Source organism: Caretta caretta, chromosome 4 (genome assembly GCF_965140235.1).
Source record: "Caretta caretta isolate rCarCar2 chromosome 4, rCarCar1.hap1, whole genome shotgun sequence".
NCBI classification, from domain to species: domain Eukaryota; kingdom Metazoa; phylum Chordata; order Testudines; family Cheloniidae; genus Caretta; species Caretta caretta.
The window spans coordinates 29,405,987-29,419,676 of record NC_134209.1 but is presented as its reverse complement, the minus strand read 5'-3'; the positions used below and the strand labels follow the sequence as shown (position 1 = coordinate 29,419,676).

Below are 13,690 nucleotides of genomic sequence, written 5' to 3'. Positions count from 1 at the left end.
CCTTTGGATCTACTATTAACTTGCTATGGGGCAATTCTCACCCTTTCTCGCTCCTCAAGTGTGACAGGTCCACAATGTAGTTGAAACAGTGATACAGGGGCTGCCCCAGTGGAAAGCTTATGCTCACACTTGCTGTGCATCAAAGAGCTCTTCTTCTCAATGCTTCTTGCCCCTTAATGCACATTATGATTCAAGGGGACACATCTGGTAGATATAGATCATCTGATCCCCTCCATCCATGCTCCTCCACTCCCCCAGCCCAGTGCAACTAGCAGGGCTAAAGTGGCACAATTTCCTCTCTGGTTCAAGCTGTGCACCGGAAAGAGGACTTGGTCCTATGTAACCATTGTTAAGTAATTTCAACTGTATGCCTCAGTTTACCATATATAAAATAGAAACAATACTTACCGAGCTGACCAGGCAGTTTGGTGCCTCTTTAATTAACGTTTTTAAACTTCTCAAAGGTGCTCAGGAGATTCCTCAAAAGATGCTTTCGAGCACTAGCTATCTAAATGCAAAGCACGTATTTCCCTATTTAATTGCTGTAGATGATGTTTATATTAACTTATATTGCTTTACTGCTCTTCCTAGTTTTCCCTTTCTCCACCAACTAATTATATTCTACAGAGTGAGCCTCCTGACACTGCAGTCTCCAAATAAATTCTAATATGATTAAGTATGTTTAGAGGAAGGAAGAAGTCTTTAATCATCTAGTGAACTGAGCACTTCTGGCATCCAGAAGATCTAGATTTCTGACTCTGCCACTGACTTACTGTGTGACCTTAGAGAAGTAATTTCATCCCTCTCTGCCTCAATTACTCCTTCAGTAAAATGGAGATAATAGTCCTGCATCCTCCTTTATCAAGTACTTCAGGATTTATGGATTAAAAACCCCTCTGTTTAAGGGCAAACATTATTATTGAAAAAGCAGCCTCCTGGCTGGAGATAGGAAAAGTAGCAGGATTTGGGAGGAGAGGTTAATTCAAATCTACAGTGAAAATATAATGTCAATAATCAGATTCAGACTAAGTGAATTACTACATTAATCTCAATTTGACCATGCAGACCTAATTGTCACCGTGACACTGGAAGGTATTAAGTAACTCTCATGAATTGAATCACGTAAAAAAAATTTAAGAAGCTACAAACAGCTTCTCTCACTTAGTGCTCCTAATTAAATTTCAGCCTCTTTTCTAAAATCAGCCTTTGATCAGCTAAGTCAGTAGTCAAACTTTGAGGTCTATTCTTCTCTCAGTATTTATGTGCCACTCAAATTAATACTAGGCTAACCTTGGGAGACAGGAGATATAAGTTTCCATTGGCTATGTTGAATCTGAGCCCACATATTAGGATACAGACATGTACATGCCGGTTGAAAAATTATCATGCTGAGAAAGGAAGTGTGTCAGCAGTTCAGCAACACTCATTGCGGTAGTTGTAAATTAACAGTAACACATTTACATAGGTCCAAATTCATCCCTTATGATGTTCCATTGAAGTCAGTGGGTGAATCTGAAAGGTACTATGGGATACAAAGATTTTAGTGCCTGGAGAAGATGGTGACTGGTGCCCTAAAAATATCTCAAGTGACCGATAAGGATTAAGTAGAAGCCAGAATAGCTAGCATGTTTTACTGCATTGTGAGCTTGGTCTTGCTTTCTCCCCAGCTCTTCTTGCAAAGCTGTGAGACGAGTACAGAGGAGAGCAACAAAAATAATAAAAGATTTAGAAAAACTGACCTATGAGGAAAGGTTAAACAAATTGGGCATGTTTAGTCGTGAGAAAAGAAGACTAAGCGAGGACTTGATAATAGTCTTCAAATATGTTAAGGGCGACTATAAATAGCATGGTTAATGATTGTTCTCCATGTCCACTGAAGGTTGGACAAGTCGTAATGGGCTCAATTTGCAGCAAAGGAGATTTAGGTTAGATATTAGGAAAAACTTTCTAACTCTAAGGGCACTTAAGCTCAGGAACAGGCTTCCACGGGAGGCTGTGGAATCCCCATCATTGGAGGCTTTTAAGAACAGGATGGACAAACACCCGTCAGGGCTGGTCTAGGCTTACTTGGTCCTGCCCAGTGCAGGGCTGAGCCCCAGAACCTCTAGGCTTGGCAGTTCATAGCCCCAGCACCTCTGGGCCTGCCACATCATTTATGAAAGTAAAAAAAATTGCTTGAGCCCCATCGCCTAACTGCTTAAGCCCTGACACCTCTTTCATTACAAATTAAGCATTGATCCTGCCTCAGCGCAGGGGGCTGGACTTGATGCATGGGTGGCCGGTGACCCCGCTGCTGGGGAAGGCTAGCTCCCGGTCCCTCCCCTTGTGCCTGAGGCCACTCCCTCCCCTGCAGGAGCCCAGAACACCCCCACCCCAGCCCAGCACGGGCAGCGCCCCCGGCCCTGGTGTGCCGGGCAGCACGGCCACAGTGCCCCCAGCCCCAGAGCACTGGGCAGTGTGCTCTGAGCACCGGGCAGGCAGCGCGGCCCCAGCCCCAACCACCCCAAGTCCCTGTGGGAGGCAGGCCAGACAGCCCTAGCCTGAGCCAGCCTGGGCCAGGGCAGAGTGCCAGGAACTGCAGGAGGGAACCTGGCGGCAGAGCGTGGGGGGAGGGGAGCCCACACCAGGCACAGCCTCCCACAGCCAACAGTACCCACTGTCCATGACTTGATGGCTTCTTTCCAGGCCTACATTTCTATGATTCTATAAACACAAAGCACAACATCAATGGAGCTGCAGAATGGATCAATTTGGGTCTAGGATTTTAAGCTAATTTTGGGGGGGGAGGGGAGTTAACTCAGTCCTGACTCTATGAAGCCCAAGCATTGCATAATTATTGTACAAACAGAGAGTTGCAAACATGCCAATTAAATGTTTCACTTCAAAAAGGAGATGCAATTAAAACAAATAAAATTTTATCCTAGGCCAAATTGTAAATTTTGACAAAAATCTAAGTTATTATTGTGAATCATGCATGAAGCAAAAATTGAAACTTTTAGATATCTGTGTTCATGTTGATCAAATACCTAAGATATGAATCCCTTCTGAACAAAACTACTGATGAAAAGATTTCATCCTTGTGGGGACTAGATAAAATAAGTGATATGAAAAGTTACATGAATCCATGACTAAAACAAGAGGACCTGATTCTCTACTCACATAACCAAAGTACATCAGTTGCAAGGCCATTGATGTAAACCATGTTATACTTGTATAAATAAATGAATCGAGAATGAGGATCTAGGTGTGAGATCAATGAGAAAATGCTAAAATTGGGTAATGTAATTGTCAAAGCCATCATCACCAGAAACGTTCAAAAATGAAGAAGTCATTTAGGGAAAAATCCTGCTCCTCTTACATGCATGAGATTCTTGAAGTCATATCCCTCATGCAAAATTATGCCCTTAGAGAATTATCAAAACTGCCAGTGTTGCCCTACTGTAGCGGGATGGACTACACAGAGCTGTAAATGAAGAGCTTTCCAGCTCTATCATGGATGACATTTACTTATTTGATATTCTACAAGCACATAATAAAGGTGAACTCTCAAGGGTACACATTTTCTGCTTTCCAGTAGTCAGGCACCCAAGTGACCCTGCATAAGAACGTTCCTTTGGGCCCGTGAAATTAATTTGCAGCCTGGAATCTAAACAGGTCTGCAATTTCAAAGAACAGTAAGGTCAGTGCTCTCATCTGAGCCATGTGCTTGGAAAGTCCCTACCTCAGCAGAGTCTGGTGGCCTCAGCTTAATAATTTTTCAGGAGAATTCTCCTTATTTGTTTGAAGCCCTCTGGTTTCAGCAAAGGGCTGACTCAGCTTATAATGCAGAGTGAACTCTAGCCTTCTGTTTAAGGAATGCTAGATTATAGTAAAATGAAGCAGAGCTGTTCGGGCCCCTTTAAATTCCCAAATAGTAAACAAGGATTTCATTTAGACACACACTGATAGTTTGTGAACATACTATATAACTTGCCCTATCTACTAAACTGCAACAGTTAAGTTGCTGAATGCCATTCAAAAGGTTGATTCACATATGTAGATAAGAACGTAAGGAAACATTTAATGCTTAGCAATGTGAATTAATCTGCTGGCAAGTAAGCCTATTCAAGCACTCATTTCACCTGCCAATTACTTCTTCATTTTCTCCCTGTTTTTCCTATTTACCTCATTATAAATACCCAAATAACTTTTCTCATTTTGAAATAGATCACTTTCAACTTTATTCCTACTTCTCCTGTATTCATTATCAGTGGCTTTTTCTCTGAGCCCATGAGATGTGTCTCCATCTTGTCTGAACTGAGCCTGACGCAGCTAGTCCTCACTCAAACCCCAGGCTCATATAGATGCTGGGTCAAATAATTCATTACATGATCCTAGTTGGTTGTGAGAGACAGCTGTGACATCAGCATGTTGCAGACATTGCAGCCTATGTCCTCTCACTAACCTCAGCTGCCTCAGAAGAACCCCAAACAAAAGGCGTGACAAAACAGATCTTTGTGGTACTGTACTACACTGCAGAGAACCTTCTCTAACTCCCCTTTAGATTATCTCAGAGAGAGGACTGGAGCCACTCAAGACCGACTTCACTACCTCTGCTAGGGTCTGCAGACAAAACTTCTGTGTCCATCATATCAGGAGTGCTCACTGATCTAAAACATCACTCAATCTTCATCCAGGGACTACATTTGGAACAGTATCTTCACATAGGGACTAGCAATTATTTTTAGAATGAAAAGCTAAATACTGACAAAACCTAGAAGGCCCACAGAGACGTGCAAGAATGGTGTATGCCAGGCTGGATTAAGGCACAGGACTTTAGATCAGTGTCTATGATTCCAGCTCTGAGTAATGGGACCACATCATAAATTTACTTTCTGTTTGATTTTAAATGAAAAAGTAAGTTTCTAGCCCTGGTGGCTGCAAAGAACAGCTTGAAACTGTGGACCAAGCAGTCTGCAGCGAGCCTGAAACAATTGCTCAGAAGAGTGAACTGCCCTTTACATCTCAATGGGGTGTTAATGCCAAGACACACTGCTCTGGGAGCCTCTTCCAAAACCATTCCAGAAGAGAATTATTTATGTTTCAGGAGGAGAAAAGCAGAGAAGGCCCAGCCCACCTCAACTTCCTGGTTTCTGTGTTGGTGACTGGGAGACCCCTCTCACGATCACCCCTGCCTCTCTGGGGAGTAAAAGGGTATTGGTTATGGTACCTCTCCCTGCCTCTCTTGATGCCACTTGGAGGGGTGAGAGAAGATGTTCCAATGCTGCTGTCCTTGCCTTTCTAGGAGATAAAGGGGTCCCCCGACACCTCCCCCCACCACAACCATACAGTGGTTTGCCAAGGGCCCCAACATGCCCTAATCCAACCCTGAATGGACCACTGAATTGGCTCAATTGGACTCCTGTTCCTGTCAAATCTATATCCACCGTTCACAGAGAGACTGTGATTATACCCCTGCTGGGAACAGGGAAAGAAAATAGGGTATATGAACTCAGTACAACACAGGATGTGCTAATAAGCAGCACTGCCTGTAACAACAAAACTGAGCACACAACTAACCTCTCTAAAAACTGGGAGCTACATAAGTTTCTGATCTGATGCCCACTAATGAACTTTTATTGTGTGTGCTTCATGGTTTCTTACAAGACATGTATTCCCAAAAAGAATCAAAGGGGGAAAAAGGCAGACAGGACTATCAGCAGCCAACCAGATCTCCTTGAACCAATGCAAACAATAGCACTGACCTTGGAAGCAGTCAAAGCAAAGTTGCACCTTATCTAGTTCCCAGGACAGGTATCTGATTAATGAGAAGGACACTTAACATTTCAGGATAGAAATATCTTTACTACCTACAGGAATATCTTGACTGCACACTTTACTTTATAAAAGGAGGTAAATGACTCAGACTCCAGATGGGGCAATTGTTCAGTCACACTGATGTGATGCTATCATTAGCAACATGTCAGTCTCCATTCCAGTTCAATAGTCTATATAAATTATTTGTTAAACGTTTTTGTTTAAAACTGGAAAATGGAACGGTCACATGTTGGACAATACTCAGGTGGGAGGCAATGGCTGAGATGACACAGCCTGAGGCTCAGAGAGGCAGGTTCTTCTTCCGTACACTTTTCATGAACCTCTAAAGTTATAGCACAATATTATACAGTGTTTATAAAGGAATGGGGATGATAGCTAGAGGTGGAAGGTGGGGAGACCCGTATTAGCAGCAGCCTAGCAATATGGAAATTTCATTACAGAAAAATTACACTCATGCAAAAATTATGAGTCAGATTGAACAGACTTTTTCCCCTCTCATCAACCCAAGTCACATATATAGGACCAGATAAGAAACGGAATAACTATGTGGTAAGACTCACTGCACATGCAACACAAGCAATATACAGTTGATTCAGTAAATGTTTCTTCAGGAGAACAAGAAAAGTCAAATCCGTTATAACTGTCTCCCTGGTAAGAGGCTAGTCTGTGGAATGAAATATACATACAAGCTAAAATGTTAGTTGGTTGTTTTTAAAGAAAGATATTCCAAATATATTGGATGCCCTTATATCTACAGGTTTCAGAGCAACAGCCGTGTTAGTCTGTATTCGCAAAAAGAAAAGGAGTACTTGTGGCACCTTAGAGACTAACCAATTTATTTGAGCATGAGCTTTCGTGAGCTACAGCTCACTTCATCGGATGCATACTCCGATGAAGTGAGCTGTAGCTCACGAAAGCTCATGCTCAAATAAATTGGTTAGTCTCTAAGGTGCCACAAGTACTCCTTTTCTTATATCTACAGTCCTATGTACACAGTGAGCCTGCTTCGGAAACCCACTTATATCATTGTAAAACAGAAGAGAACTCCAGTGAAGACAATGGAGTTACACCAGCTAACCAAGATTGTGTCTATTAAGCACAGCCAGTACTGGGGCAGTGAGAAGCCAGAATGCAATTGTCTCCAGACTCTGCTCATGGAATGCAAAGGAGAGGAAAGACTTAAGTCCCCTCTGGCTCACTTCCATCAGGGAAAACTATCATTCCAAAGCCCTGAACAGATCCATCAGGCCCCTATTTAAAAAAAGTCGTCAGTCACTCAAATGTTTACTTCTTTCTCTCCCAGACTTCCTCCATCCCCATCACTAACTCCTTGGGAGAAGATGTTGGGATGACGGGGAAGGGCTGAGTATGCCTCAGCCTCAGTTTGAATTTGTTATTTAATGCTCTGATCAGGGGCCTGTGCAGAACAGTCAGGGTAGTGGACCAAATCTGAGCTTTTTAGATACAGCCAGGGAATTATTTTTGCCAGAAAGGCAAGCAACAGTTTTCTTTTCCAGCCATAGCATTGTAGGCTGTATAGCAACAATCAGGATCCATTACTTTACTACATCATCATTATGCCATTACACTGGGAAGAATATAAAACCATGTCACATTTCCATTACCCCAAATTCCTCATATCTCTGTTTTTGACTTTTTAAATAAAACTATCCTTCTGAATTTAGTTACTGAGACTATACTTACATGCTGGGAGAATCTCTGATACAGAATATAGCATATCATTGAATTCATTAAGCAAAACAACAGCAAAAGAGAATCATTTCCTTAAATCATTTTGGAGTGGAAGAGGGAGAAATCCATAAATCTCACAGACAGGCTCTGGGAAGTGGTATTTGATTTGCACTTTAGTGAAAGCCAGCCTGGAAGCTATATTGCTAATATTACCAAAAATATACAACATTCAGTTAATAAACATTACACATGATAATAAATTAGTGAACCAATAGATAGTTAAACAGAAGACTTACTACAGACTTGCTGATGGCATTTTGGTTCATCTACCAACAATATGTACTCTCCTGTCCACCCAGCAGATCTCTAAGGCATATTCAATCATTTAACACAGTACTCTCCCACTGACAGGAATGGAAGTTCTATGTACAAATGGAAGATCTATGCACAACACAAGTTCAGAAAGTACAGAAGAGATTTACAACATGAAATGGATATGAGACTTTTGCCCACTAATTTATGAGTACTTGACACGGTGGGTTTTTGACATTGAAAGCTTTATATTTTCAAAGATTTAAACAACCTGTTCAGTGAAACATGTTTAATCAACCAGCTCTGTAAATACTTTAGCATTTGTGATCTCTTACAAGGCTACAATTCTGCTTCCAGTTACAATACTGTAAAACTAGAAGAACTCCATGGATAATCAATGGAGTTAATCCAGATATACATAGATGTAGCTAAGCAAAATTCAGTCCAATGGAGTCATTGCAGATATGTACTGGCATAACACAAGGGCAGAATTTGACATATTGTTTTAAAGAGTTAGATGTTATTATTGTCAAGATGACAATTTAGCCACTTAATGGATCATATATCAGTATTCAGTAAAGGAACTGTTCTAAATCCTTAAATATCAAGTATTTTAAAAGCACATTCCTTACCCAGAGGAAAATTTTCCAACAGCAGAATCTCTTTTGTTTGGAGTTAAACAAAAAAATAAAATCTGCCTCTGGTTAAAAAACAAACTGAAATCCAAAGGATTATATTCTCCTCACACGTACACTAGTGTAATTCCACTCAAATTAATGAATTATAAAGATGTACAACTGGGAAGAGAATCAGGTTCGGAGGCTCTGTATTTTGCCCCCAGCCTGCTAAATATTTGCTATCTTTAGAAGTGACGCTTGAAGTTTTTCAGCTTTGTTATCTGCTGGGAACTTCATTAAAGCCTCAGGATCTAGCTTCAACAGGAAGGCTGAAGCTATTGAAAAAACAATCCAGCTAGCCACTGTTTTTACACCCACTGTCTCTTCCCCTAATCAGGATGAGCAGCCAATCACGCACACAAAGAACAGAAGTGACATGCCCGTTATCAGGAGTCTTCATAACTCCATAAAAAAGGAACAAAGCCTCAAGTATCAGCTGCACAGAGGTAAGCATCTCACTTTTTCAGCATTACGAATAAATGGTAGGGATTAGATGCTATTGTTCACTGAAGGACACACTTGAGGACTGTCTGACTGCAGCCTCAGTACAGTGGCTTCGTAGGCATCTCTTTACTCTTCGCCAAACAGATTATGATCTTTACTCCCTGAAAAGAACAAACAGATCTGAATTGCTATAGGACTGAGTGCTACAGGAATTGCTATAGGACTGCAATAGAAAAAACAGGAGAGTTAGAGGTGAGAAGAGGAAGCAACCACAAACACTGTTATGTCCCAATGCTCACAAGTGAAATGTTACAGCAGCAACCTCAAGACCTGGACCAACAGGTCCAGGAAGACATGTATTTAGCTAATAATACAGCGGGGCTGGTGGGGGTTTCATGGAACTTAAGGACTGGCTGGAGACTATCACTGATAGCTCTGAAAGACCCTGCACTGAGGTAGTTGTGAGTAAGAGGAAAGTAGGGGGAAATGAGGGGAAAGGATTTTTTTTCCAATGGGTGCTGCAGCTTTATTTAGTACATACAAGGCTCTTGGATCCAAACCCAGCTACTTCCTCATTGAGAGTGGAAGCTCCCCAGAAGACCATAGAAAAATGGAGATGTTCCATTGCACAAGGCGAGGAAGCAGAAACCCAAGGGACAACATAGGGGATGCACAGAACCTGTGCAGCACGGAGCTCCGCTCTGTGGGGCCCACTGTGCAGCAACTGCATGCCAGGTTGGGGAGTAGCAGGATGATTAGCTGTTGCACAGAACCTCCAGCCTCTCTCTCTTTCCCCACCTCCACCCAGGGAGGCTACACTGACTACTTCAACCTCCAACCTAGCTCCTGCCCTGTGCAGCTGCTCAGGATGGGTGCTGGGTTAGATTTTGCCCCTCAGCAAGTGAATGCCCTGTTTCTTTGCCATCATTCAGCATTCCATCTAGCTTCTAAAATACATTAGTTGATAACAGATGTAAGGTTATCAACTTACATGAATATCCATCAACTGTAAGAGGTACAACTTTATTATTATGCGCTGTATGGCTCCGAGTCTTGGTAGGAGGAATTTTTTCCCTCTGTAATTTAAAGCAACTTGGACCAAATTCATCCCAGATTTAACTCCACTGATTTCAACAGGCTTCCACTGAAAACGTGAATTTTAGCTCAATATCTCATCTAGGACATCGGTGTTTTACTGATTACCGTGAACAAAGAGCAGTACATGCTTCCAGAACAATCCTTCCTCTTTAGCATATCCCATGGTGTACACTGCATGAAACTGCATAGAAAACCAGGGCCTAATTCTAAAGTAACCCAGTGTAAATCAGAAGTAATTCCCATGAAGTCAGTGGACTTGCACAATGGTCTTGTATCAGTAGGTCTACACTGCAATGATACTCTTGTATCAGTAGGTCTACACTGCAATTGTACATGTGATTGCTGCTCTAATCTAATGTGTATGATAGCGAGAGATAATCCATGCCTCAAAGAGTTCACAATCTGAATAGACAACACCGACAAACGGCAGGATGGGAAACAAAGGCACAGGTAAGGGACGTGACGTGCCCAAGGTCATACAACAGGGCAGCGACAGATCTGGGAATAGTTTTTAGGTTTCCTGAATCTCAGTTCAGTGTCCTTTCTAGCAGGCCACTTTGCCTCTCCAGTGCCAATTGGAAATAATTATCTCCTTCATTACCTTGTGTTGCTGCATAGTGTTGTTATACAAAGTGGTTGCATGGCAGTGATAGGTGAAGCAAAGTGTTTTGGGATCTTTCTGGATGAAAGGGACTATGCAAGTCATTTTTCAGCAAAATAAATTGCAGTTTTTCTATTACTGCAATATTAACTTACTGTACTGAATTGGTCTCCATTTACAACTTCTAGACTAAAAATATTTAAAAAGAAGCAGTGATGGATGAATTTTGTAAGATGCATTTTAAGTATTCTTGTTTTCAGTGCAGTGTATGTAGTTAGTGTATTTATTTATTTTAAATGCTACATGTCAACATGTTGCCATCACTTCTGGTGGCTTTTTTTTCTTAAACAAAATATTTTGCCACCAGGTTTGCCGTGACATTAGCGGGGATACTGTTCCTGATGGCTTGTAGTCCATCTTTGTGTGGAATGTTGGCATAGAGGGCTTCTACATCTACAACCTATCTTGAAGGATGACCCAACACTCTCACGGATCTTGGGAGACAGGCCAGTCCTTGCTTACAGACAGCCCCCCAACCTGAAGCAAATACTCACCAGCAACCACACACCACACAACAGAACCACTAACCCAGGAACCTATCCTTGCAGCAAAGCCCGTTGCCAACTGTGTCCACATATCTATTCAGGGGACACCATCATAGGGCCTAATCACATCAGCCACACTATCAGAGGCTCGTTCACCTGCACATCAACCAATGTGATATATGCCATCATGTGCCAGCAATGCCCCTCTGTCATGTACATTGGTCACACTGGACAGTCTCTATGTAAAAGAATAAATGGACACAAATCAGACTTCAAGAATTATGACATTCAAAAACCAGTCGAGAACACTTCCATCTCTCTGGTCAGTCGATTACAGACCTAAAAGTGGCAATTCTTCAACAAAAAAACTTCAAAAACAGACTCCAACGAGAGACTGCTGAATTGGAATTAATTTGCAAACTGGATACAATTAACTTAGGCTTGAATAGAGACTGGGAGTGGATGGGTCATTACACAAAGTAAAACTATTTCCCCATGTTTATTCCCCCCACACTGTTCCTCAGACGTTCTTGTCAGCTGCTGGAAATGGCCCACCTTGATTATCACTATAAAAGGTCCCCCCCCGACCCCGCTCTTCTGCTGGTAATAGCTCATCTTAAGTGATCACTCTCCTTACAGTGTGTATGATAACACCCATTTTTTCATGTTCTGTGTGTATATAAATCTCCCCACTGTATTTTCCACTGAATGCATCCGATGAAGTGAGCTGTAGCTCACGAAAGCTTATGCTCAAATAAATTGGTTAGTCTCTAAGGTGCCACAAGTACTCCTTTTCTTTTTGCGAATACAGACTAACACGGCTGCTACTCTGAAACCTGTCAAAGCTATATAGCTGTGTGAACCCAAAGACAGTGGAACCCAGTGGGATTGTCTATGGTGAAAAGATTAAACCAGGTGGAAGAAGATAGGAAACCACAGTAATCAGTTGTGACTTACTATGGCTCTTGTAAATAAACTACAGTAGCATGCACAAAACCTACTATTACCAAGTTCATCACTTGTAGAGCTCCCTATGATGTTTTCTGAGTTTTCAGCTTAGATGTGAGTTTTGGGATCTTTTGTTTGGACTCAAAAACAATGGGGTTTGTTTATTTCAACTACTGTACAAATAAAACCATTTATGAAATTCAACAGAAATCTCAGGCTTTTGTGTTTTCTGGGTTAAAAAAAAAAGCTTTCAGGATGTTCCATGGTTCAGAGTTAAAAATTTATTTCCCTCTCGTCTCCTACCTGATTCTAATAAATTGAATTTTCCCTGGCAACAAACAATTCACTAAATTAAGATTTTCATACGAGGGGGCCAGATTCTGACCCAACACCATGTGGAGTTACTCCCGATTTACAAAGGTGAGCTATTAAAATTAACCCCTGTATAAAGTGATGTTTATATTACCAGAATTAGATCAGATCTGGATCCAAATTTCCCTGAGGTTTGGGGGTTTGCTGTGTATCCACCTTTTAGTAGATCATAAAAAAAATAAAACAAACAAACAAAAAAAAGTAGACATCCATCTCTGAGTATTGAGGGTTTGTGTCTATTTACAGCAGCAAAGCATTTAAACTTCCTTTGATTACACCAATGACTTTCCCATCAAAAAAGCTCACTATATAATCTCTCTTCCTGGAAATTTGGAACTGAGTGTTCCCAAATTCTGAACCCTCTATTCTGCTAACAATCAGTGTGTGCCCAAAAGAGGAAGTAGAGTTAGGTCTTAATTTATTAAAATCACAAGCAACTTGCCGCTTTCCCTGCCAATAAAGAAAGAACTCATTGACAGCAGAGATGCTTCACGGAACTCCTAAAGATGTCATAAAAATAGGATATGATAAGTCTGTATTCCGTAAAGTATTCTCAGTCATGCTATGGCTGCACACTAATAAAATAACCTGGAGCTGTGATAAAGGCATGACAGTGGATCGGGCAATTTTTCATTATAAGAATTTCAAGAGACCTGTGGGACCAATTATAAGAACAGCACTACTAGCCTCAGATCTGCATGTCAATACTTGTACATATGTGTTAAAGAGGATGTGCGTCTTCGATTAATTCAGTACTCATTGGTTTAGATGCAGTTCCAATGCATCAGTCCATATAAAGCACATGTGAAATATACTGCACAGGCACTTAAAAGTTTGGGGGTGGGGGCACAATTGTCTTTCAGGTTTTAAATTAATTAATAAAAAACCTTTGGTGCTAATTAATGTAATCACCATATTAAATTCGGCTATATAGGATACAGTTTAAGACTCTAAATTATTCTGTCACATTTGCAAAATGCTCCCTGCTTCCCTACATATTAATGGGCCAAGTATATAATCTCTGCACAGTGATTACAGCTCTTATAAGGCCATAATAAACATGAGCATGCAGTGGTACTGTTAATGAAGACAGGCAAAATGGAATTACACACTTAATTTACTCTGAAATGTTAAAAACCAAATATACCAATATGTTCAATAAACAATGAGATGGAGTTGTTGAA

General features: G+C 41.2%; 1 protein-coding gene across 8 annotated transcripts in view; it reads right to left on the bottom strand.

Annotated features, from left to right (window-relative positions):
* The window catches only part of ARHGAP24 (Rho GTPase activating protein 24), a 337,143-nt gene that overhangs the window by 79,091 nt on the left and 244,362 nt on the right, over window positions 1-13,690 (bottom strand). The window contains exon 1 of one of the 8 annotated variants that reach the window (XM_048848053.2): window positions 8,454-8,736. The exons of 6 other annotated variants lie outside the window; for them this stretch is intronic. The gene's annotated coding sequence lies outside the window, so the exon portion shown is untranslated. Of the gene's footprint in view, window positions 1-7,805; window positions 7,874-8,453; window positions 8,737-13,690 lie in introns of those variants that run through there. One more of the 8 variants, XM_048848056.2, reaches the window with a different exon arrangement.